Source organism: Aptenodytes forsteri, unplaced genomic scaffold (assembly GCF_000699145.1).
Source record: "Aptenodytes forsteri isolate BGI_AS27 unplaced genomic scaffold, ASM69914v1 Scaffold264, whole genome shotgun sequence".
Lineage (NCBI taxonomy): Eukaryota > Metazoa > Chordata > Aves > Sphenisciformes > Spheniscidae > Aptenodytes > Aptenodytes forsteri.
In genome coordinates, this window is record NW_008795936.1 from 1,156,387 (window position 1) to 1,176,326 (window position 19,940).

The window sequence follows — 19,940 nt, forward strand, 5'->3', positions numbered from 1 at the left end:
ATCAGCCCTTGCCACTGCAACATTTATGTTGTCATGCGGGTGTTGGAGTGGTCAGATCTATAGTAGCAAACTCAGTAGAAGGAATAACTGGAGAAATTAGAGTCCTCATCACATTTGAAGCATTATAGTTAAAACTATAATGTATTTTGGCCTGGCAAATCACTTATTCAGGTAGCCCCAATTAACTGAAATTCATAAAATGTAATAGTTGCAGACAAAGGCAAAGAGATAGGGACTTTGAGGATGAGCTATGATACTTAGTAGTATATTCACAACTTAAGTATGTGATTGTGGGAAAGAAGAGGCAGAAAGGGAGGTGTTAAGAAATCCCATATTTTGGAGCAGTTCCCCCACATTTCCCCTCCCTCCCCCCCTCCTTTTTTAATGTGATACGGCACATTTTTGTGTGCCTAACTGCTCTGGACCCTATGGAAGGATGCACCAGAGATGATAGGTGAGATGGATTTAGCCAAAGGATCCTGGGAAAGGAGCTCAGAATTTGAAAGAAGATAAGACAGTATGGACCCAGAAATCTCTTGGCAATGTTATTAACTTGGCAAAGGCTTGCATTAGACTTGAGATTTGGTTTAGAGCTGGTTCCTTTGCGTTTTTTTTTTAACCAGGTCATGAGGATCTTTGCAGTTTTGCAACCCTCCCAGGTGCACACTGTGGACCAAATAGAAACCCTCGCAGTTTAGCAGCTCAGGGATACTTTGCCATTTTTGCAACACATGAAGAAAGATGAAAGGCAACCTTTCAATCAAAGGTTGTGTTCAAATAGAGAAGTCTGGCTGTAGCCTGCGTGCTGAGTTTGTTCGATTACCTATGGCATCCTTGTGTCTGTGTAGCCCAGTGGCATGTTGGGAAATGAATCAGTGGGGAGAAGGGCTGTAATAGGTTATGGTGGACAATTTTTACCCAATGCAAAACAGCATAGCTCTTTCAACTATTTTGGAGCTGTGTTGACTCATGCCAGGAGGCGATAGCTCTTTCAACTATTTTGGAGGTGTGTTGACTCATGCCGGGAGGAGACCTTTCTTTAGTTTCCCCTGACTGTCTCTTGGGTTAATTTGTTTTTCTTACAGTGGTGGTTTATGCTGCATGGACTGCAAGTAGAGAGCAGTCTTCCTCTGACACATCTCTGCCTTGCACCCCTCCTGTTCCTGGAGACTGCCACTGGCACAAACCCCTCCTTGAAGAGGTTAAAGAAATGACCGTATTGGATTCATTGCAGGATGGGGCTGGTAGGAAATTGAGTGGTGTGCAGTGCCAAACCCATGATGCGTGTGCTCTTTCCATTGGGAACACTGAGTCATAAAACGAAATAAAAAGCTGTTACATTTCTGCATGATGAAAAAAAGGGGCCCCAGTCTAGCCTCTCTTATGCACTCACACAATCTGTCCAGTGAACGCTTTCCCTATTATAGGTTATGAAACCTGGCCCCCCTTGGTAGAAATTCAGTTTATTTCAGCTGAAAAGAATTGGGCGTCACCTTGGATGGACCTTCTCCCTCACCCCCAGTCAAGGCCAAGCACTAGTCTTGTGACTTTCTAAATACAATCCATGTTACTTATTTGCTGTTACTTTAATTCAGCTGAGAAGAGCTTGGCAATGTCTCCATTTGGCTGTGTTGTCAGCTGGTCGCACTGCTGATCAGTTGTCCAAGGTAAGCTTGAAAGAAACTAGAGAAGGAAGCACTTCTAACAGACGTGGTTCCCGCTTCTAATTCCTGATTCAGGTGCAGAGCAAGAGTGTAACAGATCAACAGGAGAAGTAGTATCAGATAATTAGAAGTAAGGAAGCTTAGGAGAGGATGTGAGTATTCTCACTTTCTATGTCCAGCATAAGGTGCGCTAGTTAAGTACAAGGTTTCATTGCATGGTCAGTTACAAAGTGATTTCGATGCAATTTTAGGTCTGCAGTTTTCTTCATAAGTAGGTAAAGCTCAGGCAAAAAAAAAAAAATCCAATTATTGCAATTATGAACTGAGATACACAGTTAAGTTACAGTTTATATTACTGTGCCCATAGATGAGCCATGGTCTCAAAGTATCTGAGATTTCTGCAAATGCCTCTTTATGTTGCCTCAAACATGAACAAATGCAGTATAATTCAAATTGTGTGACAGAGCTCGAACTGCCTTTGGTAGAAGCAGCATAGTAGGATTAAAAGGTTAACAGACAATCTCACAAGAACAAATAAGGAATGTTTTGCTTTATGTTAGGGCACAGACGCAGCTGAAGGAATTGCTGCTGCTCGTGCACACCATAATAGTTGATCATTGTGTGAGTTGTGCTGTGCCTTGGCTGAAACCTGTTACTTGGGTTTTGTGCAGTCTAGGCAGGGATGCTCAGCTGTGGTTTTGCTGGTGGGGAGGTAAGTTGCTGAGACATGGTAACTTGATTGTTTGGACACTGAATAGTAGGATCTCCCGAGTGATGCCATTTTGATGAGGTGGAAACATGACCTAGTTAACTAGCTGGAATACTTGAAGTCCAGCTACCGTCTGTCAGAAGGTTTCATTTCAGGAATAACTTCATGGATTCAGACTTGCAAAGAAGGCTTTCATGCTTCAGAGGACGCTGGTTTTGCTTAGGCCAATACTGATGAAGCTTGTGGGTGAGCAGGAACGCCCACTTCACAACCCTGTCTCCTTGGCCCATGCAGAAAGTCAAAAGAGCAGCCAGCTGCATAGCTGAGAAGATAATCTGGGGAGCCTGGGTGCTATTGCTGTACTCTGGCCACTGGCTCATAGATAGGTACTACCTTTGTGCATTTCCACTCTGCTTATATTAGCCAGAGGATGTGGACATGAGGCATGGCAAAGTCCTTCCTGGGCTGAATCCAAAGTATCAGTGGCAATCGGGTGCTTGCTCCATTTTGTGCTGCTGGTTCTCATCAGCAGGAACAACTGCCTGTGTGCATTTTGGATATTTTGTGAGCTAATGGAAGTGAAATCTAGGTGATGTGAAGATGGCATTGCTGTTTTGGCAAGGTTGATTCTTCCAAGCAATGTCTCCTGTGATGTGTGTGCTTAAGGGGAATTCTGCTGTTCTGGTCTCCAGTGGGATATATGAGCAAGTTTACAGTTACTTGGTGACTATTGGATTTCTCTCCAATGTCCTGCCTGGGCCCCTAAATTCACTTCTAGCTAGCTTAAGTTGTGCTAGTGAAAAAATTCTTGTTGCTTTGATTGCACTTGACTCACTTTAACCAGTGGGTTTTTCATGTGCTCTGGGAACGCATCCTTGCTTTTCAGTTCAGCGTTCTGGATAAAACACTGAAGTTATCAGTGCGTGTGAATTTCTGGAGGCAGGGTGGTTTCCTGCTTGCAATGGGAACAGAGTTAAGAGCCAGGAACTCTGTTTAAATCCTTTTGTTTATTAGCAGAGTGCACTGTGGCCTTTGGCATTCCCTAATTCTGCTTCTCTATCTGCAAACTGCAGGTAATTATGGTACCTACCATTTGCGGGAATGTGGAGGATTACTTGAGATGTATGCAGCCTCTTTAAAAATGTGAAGTGATACATCTGTTGAATATTAATGGTTTGTTAAATTTATTGAGTGCTTTGGGATTGTTGAATGAAAGACCTTATATAAATGGCACTTAATTATTGTTATTACTAGAGAAGGACTAGCACAAAAGCAGTAGTTATCTGAGAATCCATGAAACAAATGTCTGGAGCATATTGCCAACATCTGCTACCACTTAAATCTTCAATCCACTTACAACGTGAGGCACTCTAACTTGGAGACACACACAGGGGAGTAGTTTTGCTATCACTGAGTTGTGGCAATCCTTCGGTCAGGCTGTTCATATGCTGAATATATTCTGTACACTTTACCTCGTGGGAAGTACTCTGCCCTGGTAGGATTGTCACAGGGATTGCGTGATACTCTTATCACAAGTCTGCTTTAAACATTACTTTTTCCCTCCTCACAGAATTGAACAGAAATGTGCACTGATGTTTTTCATTCATGACCTCAAGTGTCCTCACAAACATGGGCAGGACTGTACTGTAGAGCACAGAGCAAAGTTTTCCAAGGCAGGTAATGAAGCTTTCTATTTCTAGGAGCCCTAATGGCTCCTTCAAACTGTTGAGTTTCAGCATGTGGAAAAATTCATTTGTGTGTGGTGTTTGGCTCTGGGAGTACCATCTGCTTTGATTCTGGAGCAGTGGGAAGCTCAGTAGAAGCTTACCCTTCAGTTTGAAGAGAAACTGATAACCTTGCAACACCAGTCTACTGTGAGGCATCTACCCCGTGGCTTCAGAAGAGAAAGGGTAAAATCTCCTGCCCCTAAAGTTGATTGCTAATTATTGTGGCGGTCTTATTAGGCCCATTTCCTAGCAATTTCACTGATACTATGATGAATTCACTGACAAGCTTGCTTTCTTCTAGACCTTTCTGTGGGGTAAGAACAGCAGAGGAAACATGGCATCAGTAATATTTTGGCTAAGAGCAGTGCCAGTCACAAGAGTGCCCTGTGCTCAGGACACATCTGATTGCTCTTGCACTTGCTTTGCCAGAATACTAGGAAGGAAGATGGCCTCAACAGTTCATAGCTTCATGGCTCAGGAGAGAGAGGTACCATTCCCTGTTCCTGGACTCATCTTTTGTGCAGTAAAAGCTGTGTAGCCTCACTTCTCCACTCTGTACAACAGAGAGCCTTGCAGGAGTAAAGTATGCCAGAGATTAATTGGTTCCCAGATAATCTCATGGTGACAGGGGCTATAATTTCCACACATAAATCTGTGGGTTCTGGTTTTGACTGTGAGTCCGTGGCTTTCCCACTTGCATGCTGGACTGTAAGAGTGCACGGTAGGGGAAATGTTAATTTGGGCATGGAAGATTAGTCCTTTTGCCAGTGGCTCAGGAGAATGGAACTTAGTATTTGTGCATCAATGTGAACTTGTGTTTTGCAGAAATCTTTTTTCTTTATAGAGCAGTGGATACATATTTCCTTCCAAAGGCAAGCAAGAGAACATTGCACTTGTGACTTGTTGGTATTTGACTAGGTTTTGAGAACTGACTACATTTCAAACTGTGCTAAGTAGTGCATATCACGTATCATTTCCAATTCAAACTGCTTGGTTTCACTGCTTCATGATGTTCTACAGTTATTGATGTTTAATGGGATCATTCCCTCAGTTAATAAGGAGCTCTTTTTTTTTTTTTTTTTTTTTTTTTTTTTTTTTTTTTTTTTTTTTTTTTTTTTTTTTTTTTTTTTTTTTTTTTTTTTTTTTTTTTTTTTTTTTTTTTTTTTTTTTTTTTTTTTTTTTTTTTTTTTTTTTTTTTTTTTTTTTTTTTTTTTTTTTTTTTTTTTTTTTTTTTTTTTTTTTTTTTTTTTTTTTTTTTTTTTTTTTTTTTTTTTTTTTTTTTTTTTTTTTTTTTTTTCCCTTCCTAGTCTTGAAGCTTCCCCTTAGGAACAATTAAAGCTGACCAACGACCAAGTATTGTTGGTCCCTAGTGGTTTAGAAACCATAAGTCAGAACCTCAAAGACTGAAAAATTAAAACAAAATTCTTTTTTCTACATCTTCTGTTCCTAAATCTTTTAGGGCTTCTTAGTTCCCATTCCCAAGGCCTTGCTGAACTATAACTGCTAAATTATTTTAGCAAATATAACTCGACTGCCAGAGCAGCATCTTGAATAAAATATTAGGTATTGCAAAAACTGACAAAGTTGATTGTGCGGGGTACTGCTGGTTTATTGTTCCCTGTGCCAATTCCAAACATTCAGTGATGTTGGATATTGCTCAGAGGCTGATTAAAATATTGGCGTGTTCATCCTCAAGTTGTCTACACAAGAGAAAAGTACCTGGGTTGAAGTTCAGGCAGATGGGATGGCCCTGCTGTCAGCTTTCCAGCATTTAAAATCTAGGCTCTACGTGGAGCACACTGAGCGTCCCCCTTGCATGTGCATTCCCTAGCAGGGGAACTGAGGTCAGGACAAGTACCACTGTGCTTGGGAAAGATCATTTCCAGTCTTATGCTGAGGACATGTACAGCTATGGTAGCCCATGATGTTGGGCATAAATAAAACCTGTGCTGCTGCAGCTGTTAGCACACTAGTTTTCTAATGGCTGACATCTCAGGCCCAGCTACTGCTGAATTTGTTCCTTGGGACCATTCAGTAGATCTATATTGGGGATTTTATTTGGAACTGGAGAGAAAGCATGATCCTTTTGCATTTTACACCCTTTTGGATCAAGGACTGGATGAATTTTCTATCTTCCTTTGCAGTAGTTTCAGGAAATGTTGTTTTGTTCCTGGTGATGTTCCATCAGAGTTGCTCTGAGGAAATGCTCTGGCTGACATGCAGCTCAAGCCTTGGCACTTGCTCCAGAAATGCTTCTGCCAAATGCCTTGCCACTGAGTTACTGCTCCCGAGCGCCAACTGTTTGCTCTTTGCAAGGTGGGGAACTGCTGGGGAAGGCAAGCATTTGGTGAATCACAACTCCCATGCCTTTGCATACCCACTAATTACCAGTCAAAATACTTTCACCCTTACTCACACCAGATACCACCTTTACTCCAGAATCTTTTCCATCCATTCTGTAGGCTGTTGTGCATAAAGGAGATGAAGAGACTCTGGGGCTTCTCTGAAAAGATAGATGGCTGACCTGAAGAAATAAATATGTGTGTGCCTGCATCAGACATTTGAGATACCTTAGTGACTTCTGTTGTCTTCTGTTCCTGCTGTCAGCTGCCATCACCAACACAGGGGTGACAGCAGAAAAAGGACTGAGTTACCCATGAATTTGGCTGTAGGAATGTCTTGCAGCTTGACAAGAAGCAGTATCAATTTTTTAAGTGGGTGCTTTGAAAAGCTTTCTCGGCTCTACTAGCTTTCAGTGGGACTGTGCTAGTCCTTCATCGGATGTATATTTGATAGTAAGCCAGAAAGCATATTTAGCTAGTGGCAGAGATTTGTTGCAGTATGGCCTATTTTAAGCACCTTAAAGCATGTGCTGACTGGTGTAAGACACTCTAAAATGGCTTGATTTTAAGATTCATGTGTATTGATGCCAGACAGGACCCATTCAATCATTTGTCTGAAGTCTTAGACACTAGAAAAATTGTACTCGGTGAAACAGATTGTATTGTGTTTATACTGCTGGTGTGAGTGGTTAAAATCTGGATTTCTTAAAGATAGGACAGGTCTGAGAGAAAAGTGTTTCCTTGGTCTGCACAGAACTATCAGAAGTGAGACTGTATAGCATGCAGTAAGCAAGTCAGTTTCTTCTGTGGCCCCTGGGGAAGTGAAGGGGGTGAGGTGGATGCTGTTTGTACCACTGAGATTTGAAGCAGCTGTACAAGGTCCAGGGTGGAGGCAACATGTGTGGAGACCCACAATCTGGAAACACCAAGCCTGAAGCTACAAAGGTGGATCTGAACCATTCTGCTGGGCCAGACATGAAGCATGTTCTGGCACAGGGTCAATGTCAGAACATGGCATCAGTCTGAATCCATGATATTTCATGGGCTGGAAGCTCAGCCTCAGAAAATAGGGAGCACCAAGTCAGATATTCTCTTCTCTTCATAACTATTTATGAGCTCACTGTGTAGAGAAAAGTCAGGTAATGGTGGTGTTACTGGCACATAGCATTTGAAGGACCCAGGTGTGAGTGTCAGGCAACACCTGAAGCTCTTGTGATCTTATGACATTAGCAGAGCCTGGAAAGGAAAAGATTGTGTTTTCTTGCTGGTGTGAAAGCTATTGTTGCAACATTAATCATGAAGGTATAGGTCTTGATAGCCCTTTCCACCATATGCTGAGGTGGTAAGAGCGGTGTTCTTGCCACAGTCCTTTTCTTTCTTTTCCCGTATCTGTGAAATGAGATGGCCTGCTTACTTGTTAATCTTCCTAGATGTAACGGAAGGATATTTGTCCTATACTTTGAGTTGGTATTTGGATATCCAGTGAAATGGATGGGCATTAACTGGCCAAATCCCACTAGGCATATCTTGTCCTCAGAGAGGTCTGAATCTGCTAGCTAAAATAAGTATTGCTCAAATATGAATAGAGCCACTTCAGTTGGGCTGATGACGTTTAAGGCTGGTAGAAGTGACTGCAGCTGGCTCATGCTTTGAAGAGGCAATGCCAGGCAGGAGTTTGTCACTAAAGTGACTGATACTCTTCCCTCCACCCTGCTCCCCTCCCTCAAGCTAAAGCTTTCCATGGAAATTTTAGCTGCATTGGCTCTGGCTGAGTCTTCAGGCTTAGAAACATCCTTGCACTTCTGCTTGCATTCAGGTCTTTAATAGTGAGCCAACCCCTGTGAGCTTACAGTCTGGTTAGTGTGGCCTTCCAGTGATTGATGGATAAAAAGTTGGCCTTGGCCCCCAGGATGGTGGTTATTTTCTTTATGGTCATGTCTAGTAGTCTCCAGGGTGTTCAGTTTACAGAAAGAGGGTGACTCAGCTATATCAACATCTGAACTGCCTTACAATGTTGTCTGTCTCTTCATGAACTATGTAAAGAGCTTGAGCGAACCGGGAGTGGAGCTCAATGCCTGCGGCTAGCTGGGTTGAATCTTGGCCATGGTGAGAGGCAGCTTCTTCTCCCTAACTTGATGATAAACCATTGACGAGTTTGGCTGGCACTGAGGATTAGGAACCTTTGTTTTGGAAAGAAATTTGGCATTAGAAAACAGAAAGAGTCAAGATGCTTATTTTGTTCAGAACTGAGATACAGAGAATTTCAGGATGTGGTTCTGACTTTTTCTCAATCGCAGAGTAGCATTTTATTTTACTCACAGCTTTTTTAATGTGATGGGCTACTCAGGCTTTAAAGAGTTGGTTCAGCCAGAGTCAGGTCTTCAAGAATCTGCGGAAGTTCACACTGGGTATCTGTGGCAGACCTCGAAATAAAACCCATGTCTCCAGAGACTTGGTCGTCATCACTGTAAGGCAGTTCTCAAGGTGCTTTGTTTTCCTTGTGTTATATGAAAAGAAGGCTAGACTAGAGTGTCTGCCTTGACAGAGTTTTTCCTTTTGCAAGGAACAAGGGGAGCTTCAGTTCTTCCAGTGGTGGTGAGAATTGCCTCTGTGTTAAACTCCATAAACTGCAAGAGATTAAGCTGAACATTGGGGGTTGGACTAGATGACCTTTAAAGGTTCCTTCCAATCCAAACTATTCTGTGATTCTATTCTGTGATTATGTACAGATTAGAAATGTAACTTTGCCCAAGAACTAAAGATGCAGGAAAAACAGAGTCATGGCCTTGGCAGCAGCCTGGAACATACAGCAAGTACTTATGTTGAGTGTGGGATGTAATCCCATTACTTACTACCATTGCAGTAAAGGCTTCGAGTCTGTCTTGCAACAATTCCTGGAGGTTTCCTGGGAGCAGAGCACCCAACAAGGCCATGGGGGAATACTGCGGGATTTCTCTAAACCAAACCAGCCACTCGTTAGCCATTGCCTTAAATCTCTAAACCTGCTCTGTTCCCCAAGCTGAACATGCTCCACTGCTCCAGGTGAATCATGCAGCTTTAGGCACTTGAATTAGAAAGCAGGAGGCACTCTGTTTTTCATCTGGGAGACAGAGGTACAAACACACCTAGTACAAACTGGGTTTTTTTTCTCTTCACTGTGTCTGGGTGGGGAAGAGGTTTTTTTTTAACAGGAATGAAAAAAGATGAGCTGTAATTCTTTTTCCATTTGGAATCCAAGGGGGTAGAAATCACACCTCTAATAAAAAAGGAGGAAAATATGTTATTGGACCTGTTGAGGACATGAAAAATTTCTTATATTTCAGTTCAGCTTCAACAGCTGAGCTTGGAAAAAAAATCTGCAGAAGAAAGAAACATTGTTTTAAATGAAACCATTTCAGGTTCTAAACTTGGAGCTTTTCCCTTGAAAAATGTTACAGTGAAACATCTTGAGAAATTTGAAATTTAAGACTCATCTGGAATAACTCTTTCCTATGAATATTTTCATTTTTAATGAGGTCTCTATTTGTTCCAGTGTTTTAGTGAAATATTCCTAAATAACTCTTACACCCCTAAAAAAAGCGTCTTTTCCCTGCATTCAAATCAACTGTTATTCAAAGAAGGTTTTCTATGAAGGGAGAAGGTATGTCAAGGTATGTTTGCATTAGGGAGCACTTGAAGTTCAAAGGCCCATTCAGTCATTCTGATCAGCTGGTTGACGCTATACTCGAGACTGCAGAGACCAGCGTGCTGAAAGCTCAGTGCCTTGTGTTTTTCCTTCTGTTTTTAAATTTCTGGCTATAAACATTACAGAAATTGCTGCCATGCTTTGAATACTCTTGTGTATCAGAACTTGATCAAACATCCTCAGGTACCCAAGATACTTCAGGCCAGTGTGGGGAAGGGTTCCTGGCTAGGGCAATTTGAAGCATCTAGAGTAGGTTTCTGCTATCCCTTGCCCTCTGGAGTGGTCTCTTTCTCTGTTAAGTGATTGGAGAGAGATTCTGGCTGGCTGCATTAGATCCCTAGATGAGCATGATGTGATAATCTCCCTGTGAAATCCTGGCTTGCTGAAGTGATGAGAACGTCCCTGTTGACATCCATGCACCCAGGGTTTCACCTACAGTGACTGAGTGTGACATTTTTATTCCATCCAATTCTTTTGGGGGCTGTGTTTGTTAAAAGCACAGCCACAAGGAAGACATCTGGCACCATGCCTCCTGGGTGACGCCACGGACTGTGATTCTTAAAAGGCTGCTATGTGCACGGGAAAGAATTTGGTCTTGTGCAAACAGGATAGTCATACGCAGTTGTTGTCAGCTTACGTGTTGTGCTTCCCAGTGAATATACGCTCTTCAGCTGAGATGCATCCCTCTTGGGTTCACATGCCAGCAGTTTTCAGCTGACATCATGGTTGCATGAAGGCAACACCAAGTAGGAACTGTATTAACCAGTTCCTTCATTTTTTTTTCTCTGATCTTCCAATTTTATCCTTTTCTGTTCCTCTCTGTCTACTGTTTTATATAAAACTCTTTGAGTGGAAGCATACTGGGGGTTTGTTTTTACTTGCCATTTATTGAAAAGACTGTAAGACTGTAAGCATGCAGGCAGAGAGAGTAGGACTCTGAAAGGTGGTGCTGGGGATGATGGGGCTATGGTTCTTAAAGTTTTTAGATCAACCATGCTGCCATCATCTGTTTAACTTTCCCCCAGATCGCCATCGGGCAAGAGGTAGAAGCAGGACCCTGTGTGACACTTGACATATGCTATGAGACCAATCTGGACACACAGTTAAGGAGATGACTGTAAAAATCCCTGATGAATTGCATCCTTTGCCGCAGAAGGGCCTGTGCATGTCCCAGCTGCCAGAGAGGGAGCAGTGCTCCATGCAGCCAGGGATGCTTGGTGTCCCGTGGCTTTCTGGTGAGCTGGTAACATACTCTTGTCTGGGTACCAGTAGTGGGATGTCGATGGAAGCCCTGCAGATCATGGCTTGGGTAAGGCTAGATTAAAGTATTAACTTGCAGAGGCTGTGAATTCCATTAGTCAGGCTCAAAAATGCAAAACAAAATTAGTTTGAACCAATAATAGGAGAAAGCAGAAGCTTTTCTACATTTAAGAGCATAAGAATGGCTCTGCTGGGTCAGATCACAGGTCTGCCTGGCTTGGTATCTTGTTCCTAGCACGGTCCGGGGGTAGAGGTCTGGAGAAAGCATAAAAATAAAGCATGTATGTAGCAATACTTCCCCCAGATACTCTCCAAATCTCCAGCAATTGTGGCCGGGATGCTTCCCGAGGTGGAGATGGTTTCTTTATGTTTATTAATTCTCATTTTGATTTCAGAAAATATTTATGCTCTTCTCCAGCAAAAGGAATTGCAGAGGGTCCTGGGCTGTGGAAGCAGCAGTGTAACTAGCCTGCCCGAATGCAGCATGACCTCCTGGGCAGGACTGCTAAGCACTTGTTCTGTATGCAGGTCAGCTTGGTCCGGCTGCTTTTACTCCCTGTGAGGCTGTTGTTTGCCTGGCAGCCTGACTGTGAGGACAGCTTGTGATCACGGGGTGCAGGAGGCGCCAAGCTGCCTTCAGTTCCTGCCTGTGGTGCCAGTGCAGGTCTGAAGGGTCAGTGAGGGGAGTGGAGAGGAGATGCTTCAGTCTCGTTCAGAAATATCAGGCAGGGAGAGGGCAGCACTCTCAGCTCTTAAACTGTAAGTAAGGAAACCCAGGCTGTGGTATATCTATCACCATAATTGAAAAGACTGCTCTCTGCAGAGGCTGACTTAGCTCTTGAGTTAGGAAATCCAGTTTACTCCTGCCACAAGCAGCCATGTGTGTGCTGTCTCTTCATGAAGTTACCTTGGATGCCCTGGCTTTCCATGTCCATAAGATGCAACGTGAGCAGGCTTTGGCTTTCATCAGGGCAACATCATCCCCAGCACTTTTACAGGCACTTTGCAGTTCAGACCAAGTCTAATTTACATTAGGCATCACAGGCTGAAGTCAAACACATGTAGGGATAATGCCAAGCAATAACCCTTGCCATATCCCTGGACTGCACTAGAAGTCACTCTTGTTCTGTACTGAGGCTGTTCCAGTAACTAACTGGCAGTTAGTAAAGAAATATGTCACCATTAAAGATGCGACTAAGCCTAGCCCATTTGTCTGCTGATGGAGACATTCCTTGTCTGGCTTCCTTGTGAATCACAGGGAGAGTGAAAACTTACTTGCCAGGCCTCCTCCTCAAATTTTTCCTGAGAATATTAATCTAGGGTCCTGATGCTGTTCTCCAGAAGCCTCCTGGGTAGCCAAGCCAAGAGAACAGGAGGGACTTCAGGAGCTGGTCCAAAGTCCTACAGCTTCCAAACTTGTTTGCATGAAGTTTCCACTGTGGCTTTGCAAGACCAGAGAGTCCAAACACCAAACCGACTAGTGTATAAGATGCAGTTCACTGGTTTCAGTGCATTGCACTGAGGTCAGTGGGATCCAGGTAGAAAGGCACACTTTTCCTCTCTATCCAAACTGTGATATGATGCAAGGAGCTTCAGGTATGATTCCCAGAAGCACTGTGTACCACTCTTTTTCCAGTGTAATCACTGTAAAATCAGCTCTATTACTCTGTCTATCTGCCTCTAAAAGAGGTACTGCAATATTTACTTCCCAGTATGAATTTACAGTTGTTTTATTGCTTAGGAAGAGTGGATAAGGATGCAGATCTGAATGGATAGAAAGGTCTTAGGGTCAGAGTTTGAATCCGTACTCAAGAGGGTGACATACATTTTCCAGGGTGGTTCTAGGAAGAACTTTGCAAAATGGGTGACTTCATTTTTCGGGATTTTTCTGTGTCTTGGTGAGCTACCATGCTAATAGGAATACTATTACTTTAAAGATGGATGCCCTCCTTTCCTTTTTGTACACTGAACTAAATGCTAGAGCCTCAAACCACAAGTCTTGCTTTAATTAGGTCTGCTTCAAACAGCAGACATACGCACATGCTATGAAGAATTATGGGCTGTCGCTGCCAGGGATGCCATCAAATGACTGAGTGAAAGGGAACATTTACAAACAAATAAAACCTGTTATTAAGGGGATTATTAGTGAAAGGCCTTTGAACAAAATAACCCCCTCCCCCTCAGAATGTTTGAGGTTATTTTTTTGTAAGCTCCTCTTTTTTTTTTTCTTTTTAGTAAGCTTCATGGGAAGATAAATACCACGCAGTTCCTCCAAAAGAAGTGACTGAAGAAGCAATCAGCATCATATGGGTCAGTTCTTTGGGACCTGGAGGTTTCGTAACAGCTCATGTCATGTGTCTGTCCACCCCTGCTCTTTTGCACAGATGTAGTGAACTTCACAGTCTGCTCTAATTAGCACCAGGTGTGATGAGGAGCTGTGGAGTGGGAATTCAGGAGAGGGGGGACAGAGAAAAATAATTCATATCGTTATTATTTGGTTTTGGTTAGCTAGGGAAAACGTTCGCAGGACTGGAAAATATGACCTGGCACTTAGGGTTTCATTTAGCAAATGGGGGTGAATAGCTGGGAGACAGGGGAACTGGTCTGTTTTCCTGGTTTTCAGATCATGTAGGCAAGAGTTTGCCTGTCACATCGTCTTTTTCTGCCTTGCTAGATGTTAAGGCCTTGCTGTACTGAGCACCGAGCTGAAAAGGTAAGAACAGTGGTTGCTTGCTTTGTTTTGCTGCTGGGAGGTCACTGCTTCCTGGCAGAGCAGCAGCAGTGTGTGTCCTTCCCCAGCAGCTCCAGTTCCTACCCAAAGTAATTGGTGCTATTTCCTAGTGAATGTAACATCAGCAGGTCAGCAACACCTGGTCTGTGTGCCCAAGGGAGCTCTTCATACACTGGGCTGGATATAACAGTGCCTGAGGAGCAGATGTTCTCTCTTTTGTGCCACCTTTGCTATGGAAAGAGCTGGGAGGACAGCTCTCTTAAATCACTGAAGATCTTGCTTCCTGTGAGAACCAGGTCCTGGCTCAGAGATGGCTAAACAGATGAAATGCCAACAAGAGAGGAGGAAAGAGAAGCCCTGAGAAAGGAGCTGATTTCTCCGTAAGCCCTTTCATTGGGCAAGCGGCAATGTGGAGAAGAGCGCCCACATCTCCTGAGGGTCTATCTACCATTACATTTTCTTGGCCAGTTGCTCATAGCCTGAGTTACAAGGTGACTATACACCCCTTCTCCCTGTTGCAGTACTCAATTCCTGGTGTATATCATGTATTTTGAAACCAAGCAGGGCTGATGGACCAAGTTCAAAGACACTTTTGCCTACAGTAGCATCCAGTTTACCTACAATAGCTTATGTTGTTGCTGAGGAAAAGGACAGGTCTTGCTCTGCAATTTTGTCTGTCCAAGGGTGAGGTGATGCTCTCCCCCATGATGGTGTGCTGTAGGCAGGGCGAGGGAAGCATATCTCCAAGCTGTAGACTAGCTGGGGCTTTCCAGGGAAGCCAGGGCTTTGCTGGGAAACTCGGAGCAGTTTGGCAGATGCTTCAGGGCTGGAAGAGGTACCCAAAGGAGAAAAGCAGGATCTGATCAGTGTGGAGAAGAGGGTGGGCAAGGCCAAAGTACCTGGGATGGAGGAGGCTTGCTTGTGCAGCAAAGGGAGTCAGGGTCCTGCAGCTCTCTAGTATTGCTTCTGGTCTAACTCTGGTCATGAGCTCAAACAGCTGGTAGAAAATGGATGATGCAGAAGAAGCATCTTTGGAGTTGGAAGCAGTAAAAGGCTTGGCTTCTTCCACAGCAAATGTTTCTGGGAATGAGGATGGAAAAAAATTCATCTGGATTAGGAGTGCATAGCTGGGAGCAGGGACCCTGCCAGTTCCTCCCTCCTTGCTGTCACTGCAAAGGAAAGCAAGGGAATGTGTTTAAAGGGATTTCACATGATGCAATTGCATCTTTCCTGAGGTTTGGGAGGGAGAGGCTTTGCTGATGTCTGTCTTGCTTGCATCCGATGCAGATTGCCCCTGAGGGCCACAGGCTGCTTGCTCTCTGCCTATGCAATCCAGCTGCAATTTGCTCCAGATAAAAACCTCTGGTCTAAGAAAATGAAGGACCTGAGCTGTTGCTCTGATGAATGAAGCACCTATCTCATGTGGCACTGGACAGCTTAGTGGGAACCTGTGAAAGGGAATAAATGGGATTTGCTCTCTGTTAGTGCTCACCGTTCTCTTCCTGCCATCTCTGTAACCTGGTAGTGCCCCCATGAGGCCTAATTCAAAGCATAGTCCTCTCAGCACTTCTGAGTATGAATGTCCTGTGTCACCTAAGCTGTGCAGCTCCTACAAATGCCTGGAAAACACACCTCCCGAGTGTGGCTGAGCTGGCATTCATAGGAGCACTGTGTTCACCAGCGAGCAGCTTGCAATATTTAGACCACAGTCTTCAGTGTTTGAATACAAAACTGAGATCCTCATCAAGTCCTCCTGTTCAGGAGCTGTCTCACGTCAGAAGCATGAGCTGATTGCAATACTTTCCATGTTGTATCATTATAACGTTTCCATCTGGTGTGGCATGTGCCCAGCATGGCTGCCGCTAGGAAAGGAGGCTGGTGTTTAAGGATTTGGATGCAGCTGTGGCAGAAGAGGTCCCAAACCTCCACAACCTGGCTCCATCCTTCGCTGGACCAAATAATGCAAGCCCAGATCACAGGATTTACCTTATGGCTGAGGTCCTCCACCAAATCTACATAAGAGAAGGCAGCATCCTCCCATTATCAGGTGGTTAGCTTATTCAGAGATAGAGACAGGCCTTTTGCCTTCACTGCTCAAACCCTTCCCGTGCTGGGAGCATGCCCAGACTGACTGCAGAGCAGTTCTAGCTCTTCCAGCCCAACATTTGCTGTGTGTGAGAGGCAGGCAGAGCTCAGCCCCGCACCTTGAATGCCTGCCCGGTCTGAAGGGAGGGCTCAGTCCCAGCTCCCGCTCCAGCAAAGGGACTTTATACCAAGTCTATATGTTTGAATGAGAAGCACCAAGAGCAGCCTGCCTGCCCTCTTCATAGCCTGTTGCCTGGTACTTACTGTGTGCTCCTACCATGTGTGTTTAAGCCCTCTCCAGTGAAAAAGAGGATCTCAAGTGAGATGTCAGAGCAAGCAGTATGTAAGCATCTTCACCTGGTAGGGCTTTTGACTGGCACAGGGAGCTGGGGGTAGGTGTCTCAGGGGTATGACACAGTGGAAGATGTAGACAGAGAGATCTGTGAGTAGCTAACTTTTTTGGAAATGGTTTCCTGGTTGCTTACTCTTGAGATGACTCTGTTGGCTTAACTAGAGGGGTCACTGCCTTCTGTGCTGGGCAGGAGGGGAGGATCATCAACGCAGCCTGCATTCTCTGAGTGACAAGAAGAAGCAATATTCCAACAGACATCTTTCCCTTCTCTCTTAGTAGTGTAAGATGATCGGGGCAGATGGGCTTTATAGCTTCTGATCTAAACCCATCCCACATTTACTTTGAAAGCTTTCCTGTGTCAAATGCTTGTGGTCCCACTTGTAAAACTGTGCTTCCCGAGGTCCTTGCTTGTAATAGTGCTCTGTACTTTCTTTCCTTGGTGGTTGATATTCTCCAGTTTTGCTTCTAGGTTTGCTTTCGTGCTCTCCCCCCACTTTCTGCATATCCTCATTGGTAGCCTTACATTTGCTTGAACCTCTCCCAGCTGTTAGTGTGACTGATGCCTGAGCAGCACGCAGTTTCATGTGTGACTTTGGCACACAGTCAACTTGAGGGCCATATGCCTGCAGCACTGTGTGATTGAGGGTTTTTGTAAGTCCACTATTCAGTACTCCATAGCAGGCTAGAAAAGAAAGCAAGCTTTAATGTAAGGCCATAGAGAAAACATTGCACTCAGATATTTATTTTTTTTCCTCAGGTTCAACCTGTCCACTATTTCTTCCAGTCTGCATGTGAAGAAAAGTCCTCCACGTCAGTGGATGCATAGAGCAACTCTCTCAAACAGATTTAAGTTAGTACACAGGAGGGCCGCGGGGTCCCCTTACACCTGGGTCTGCTTCTGCCACCTCAGGTGACACCACAGTGGGTGCGTAGCTCAGCAGTATCCATGGACTTAACCTGTGTAAGTAAGGACGGCAGAAGGATGGAGGCATAGTAGGCAGTAACTGTGCCATTAAAGGTTGAGTGATAAACATATCCATAGGGATACACAGCTTCGTACTGTAGTCAGATGTGTGATGAGGGAAAAGTACTGACGGAGAATGTAGGATTTGGGTTTTTTTTTTCCCCCAGATATGGTTTCTTAAGAACTGTTCTTTGAAAACCTTTAGATTTAACAAATCAAAACAAAAAAAAAAGGAAATAGATTTTTTTAATTGCATCTAATTGATAATCTGGCTGCTTTGGAGAAAAATAAGTCTTAATGTGAAAATATCTGTTTTGGTCAGAATAAACATTTTCCACTGGAGTAAAGGCAGATGGAACATTTTGACCCATTCCTGCAGCAGTGTCTCAGTCCTGACTGCATGTAGTTAGTTTGGAAGAATAAGCTTCTTTAAGGGTTCAGACTATTAAAAACATCTGCTTTCCCATGTATCCTGAAACACTGCAATATTTGAAAATGAAGAACATGTATCATGTTTGTCCTAGCCACCATAAAACATCGGATCCACAGTTTAAATTGTGGGATTTTAATTATGGTGTGGATATATTATTCAGTCCTATGTAACGCACTTTTGGTTATGGTGCTGTGATCTCTTTTCCTTGGTTGGAACTGGGCCAGCTGACCATATTTGCAGTGTGTGGCCAAACATCAAATGCATCCAAATAAGCAAAGTAATCACTTCCAGACTAAACACATTTCAAATTTGTTTAAAATATTGAACAAGCTTCATCACTGGGAGATGTCTCTTCTGTGACATGAAGCTACTGTGATGTGTTACTGCTGATGCCAATCTCTTTTTCTCATGTTTAGGTCTAAAAGCACTGAGTCCTCTGAACTCCACTGAAATCTTCCTTTGACTGCGGTAACTTTTGGCTGAGGGCCATTCTGTCTTATGTCTGAGTATCTCTAAGTATTAATAGCTACGTCTTCAGTGGCCCCTGTGGAGCAAAAAGTTATAACAGTTATCCTCTTTCAGATGGGAAAACTGGATCATGAACAGACAATAATCCTGATTTGTTTAGCTTGGAATGACTTGGGGGAAGCTGGTGACAATGCTAGAGGAAAGTAGAGATTTGGCATTAGTTGAGTTCACTACAAGACCCTTACTTGTTTAGTAAAACTGTTTGCTGGTGGTCAGGGAGAAAGGGAAGCAAAGATGCTTCAGATCTCAGCTGTGCTGGAAGAGCAAGTAGAGCCCATGTACGTGTGTGATCCTATCCCTTCCTACTGATACACAGTTTCATGGCTGTGATTTTTTTAGACTTTTTTCTGTTTTGATATTTAGTCCTGACGTTATCCTGACAGCACGCTCTTCACTTGTTCTTGCTTTCTTTGCCTTTTTACTTAATTGTCCAAAGCACTGAGGTAGGAGTCTCTACGTTTATATTGTGTTTTGGAGACACAGCAGTGAGCAGCAAGAGCTTCAGCTGAATGGCATGTATTCTACATCCATTCAGGTGCTGATCTGATCGTCTCTCATACTGGTATGTCTGGCACCAAAGGCAGTGAGGATGTCCAGTGCTTGCAGGGTCTCTTGTAAGTGGTCCCACAGTGAGAGGGCAGCAGTGCCACTGTAGATGCTGGCCAGGAGATGTGATGCTTGGCTAAAGCTCTGCTCATGTTACAGAACAGGGGTACAACAGTACAGCCCTCTCGCCTACATACATGTTTGTTTGCTAATTTGGCTGTCTTCTTGCTGGCTACATTTCGCGGTTGTGGAAAGAGTTTATAACGCATCTGTGGCCCTTAAAGATTCTCTGGCTCCCTGTTTCTCTGGAGTGAAGGGTGCTATTAAATATAGCCTCCCACCAAATTCCAGTGACTAATCACACACAGACCATAGTCCCAAACCAGCCGTGACTCAGACACCAACAACACTCTGAGTAATGCTGCAGGAAGAGCTAACACACTTCTTCCCTGGCCTTGCACAGGCAATGGGAATGCTGAATAAAGGCAGACCAAATAATAAGGCTGGTTCCTGAGCCAAAAAAAAAGGCGCCTGCAGTCAATAGGTATTGTCCAGTGTTAATGCTGAGCTTTCACATAGCCACAGCTGAAGCACAGTGAAGGGGCTGAACACGGGTGCTGTAAAGGTCTGAGACAGTCAGCTGGCTGGCAGGGTGATAGGACAAGTTCTCATCATGAAGCTTTTCTTTGAGTTTAACAAGACATGTAAGCACATACCTCAGGGCAGAGAGGAGGTCTTGGGCCCAATGACGCTGTGTTTAAGGTTAGGCATAAGTCTGAGCATCCTACTGGAGTAATGCTTTGGATGAGAGTTAAAGGATGAGTCCTGATTGAGCTCTTTCCCACCCAGAGATACAGTTTTCATCTTAGATTCTTAAGTTCTTTACAACTGAACCTTGCCTTCCCCTTTTAAAA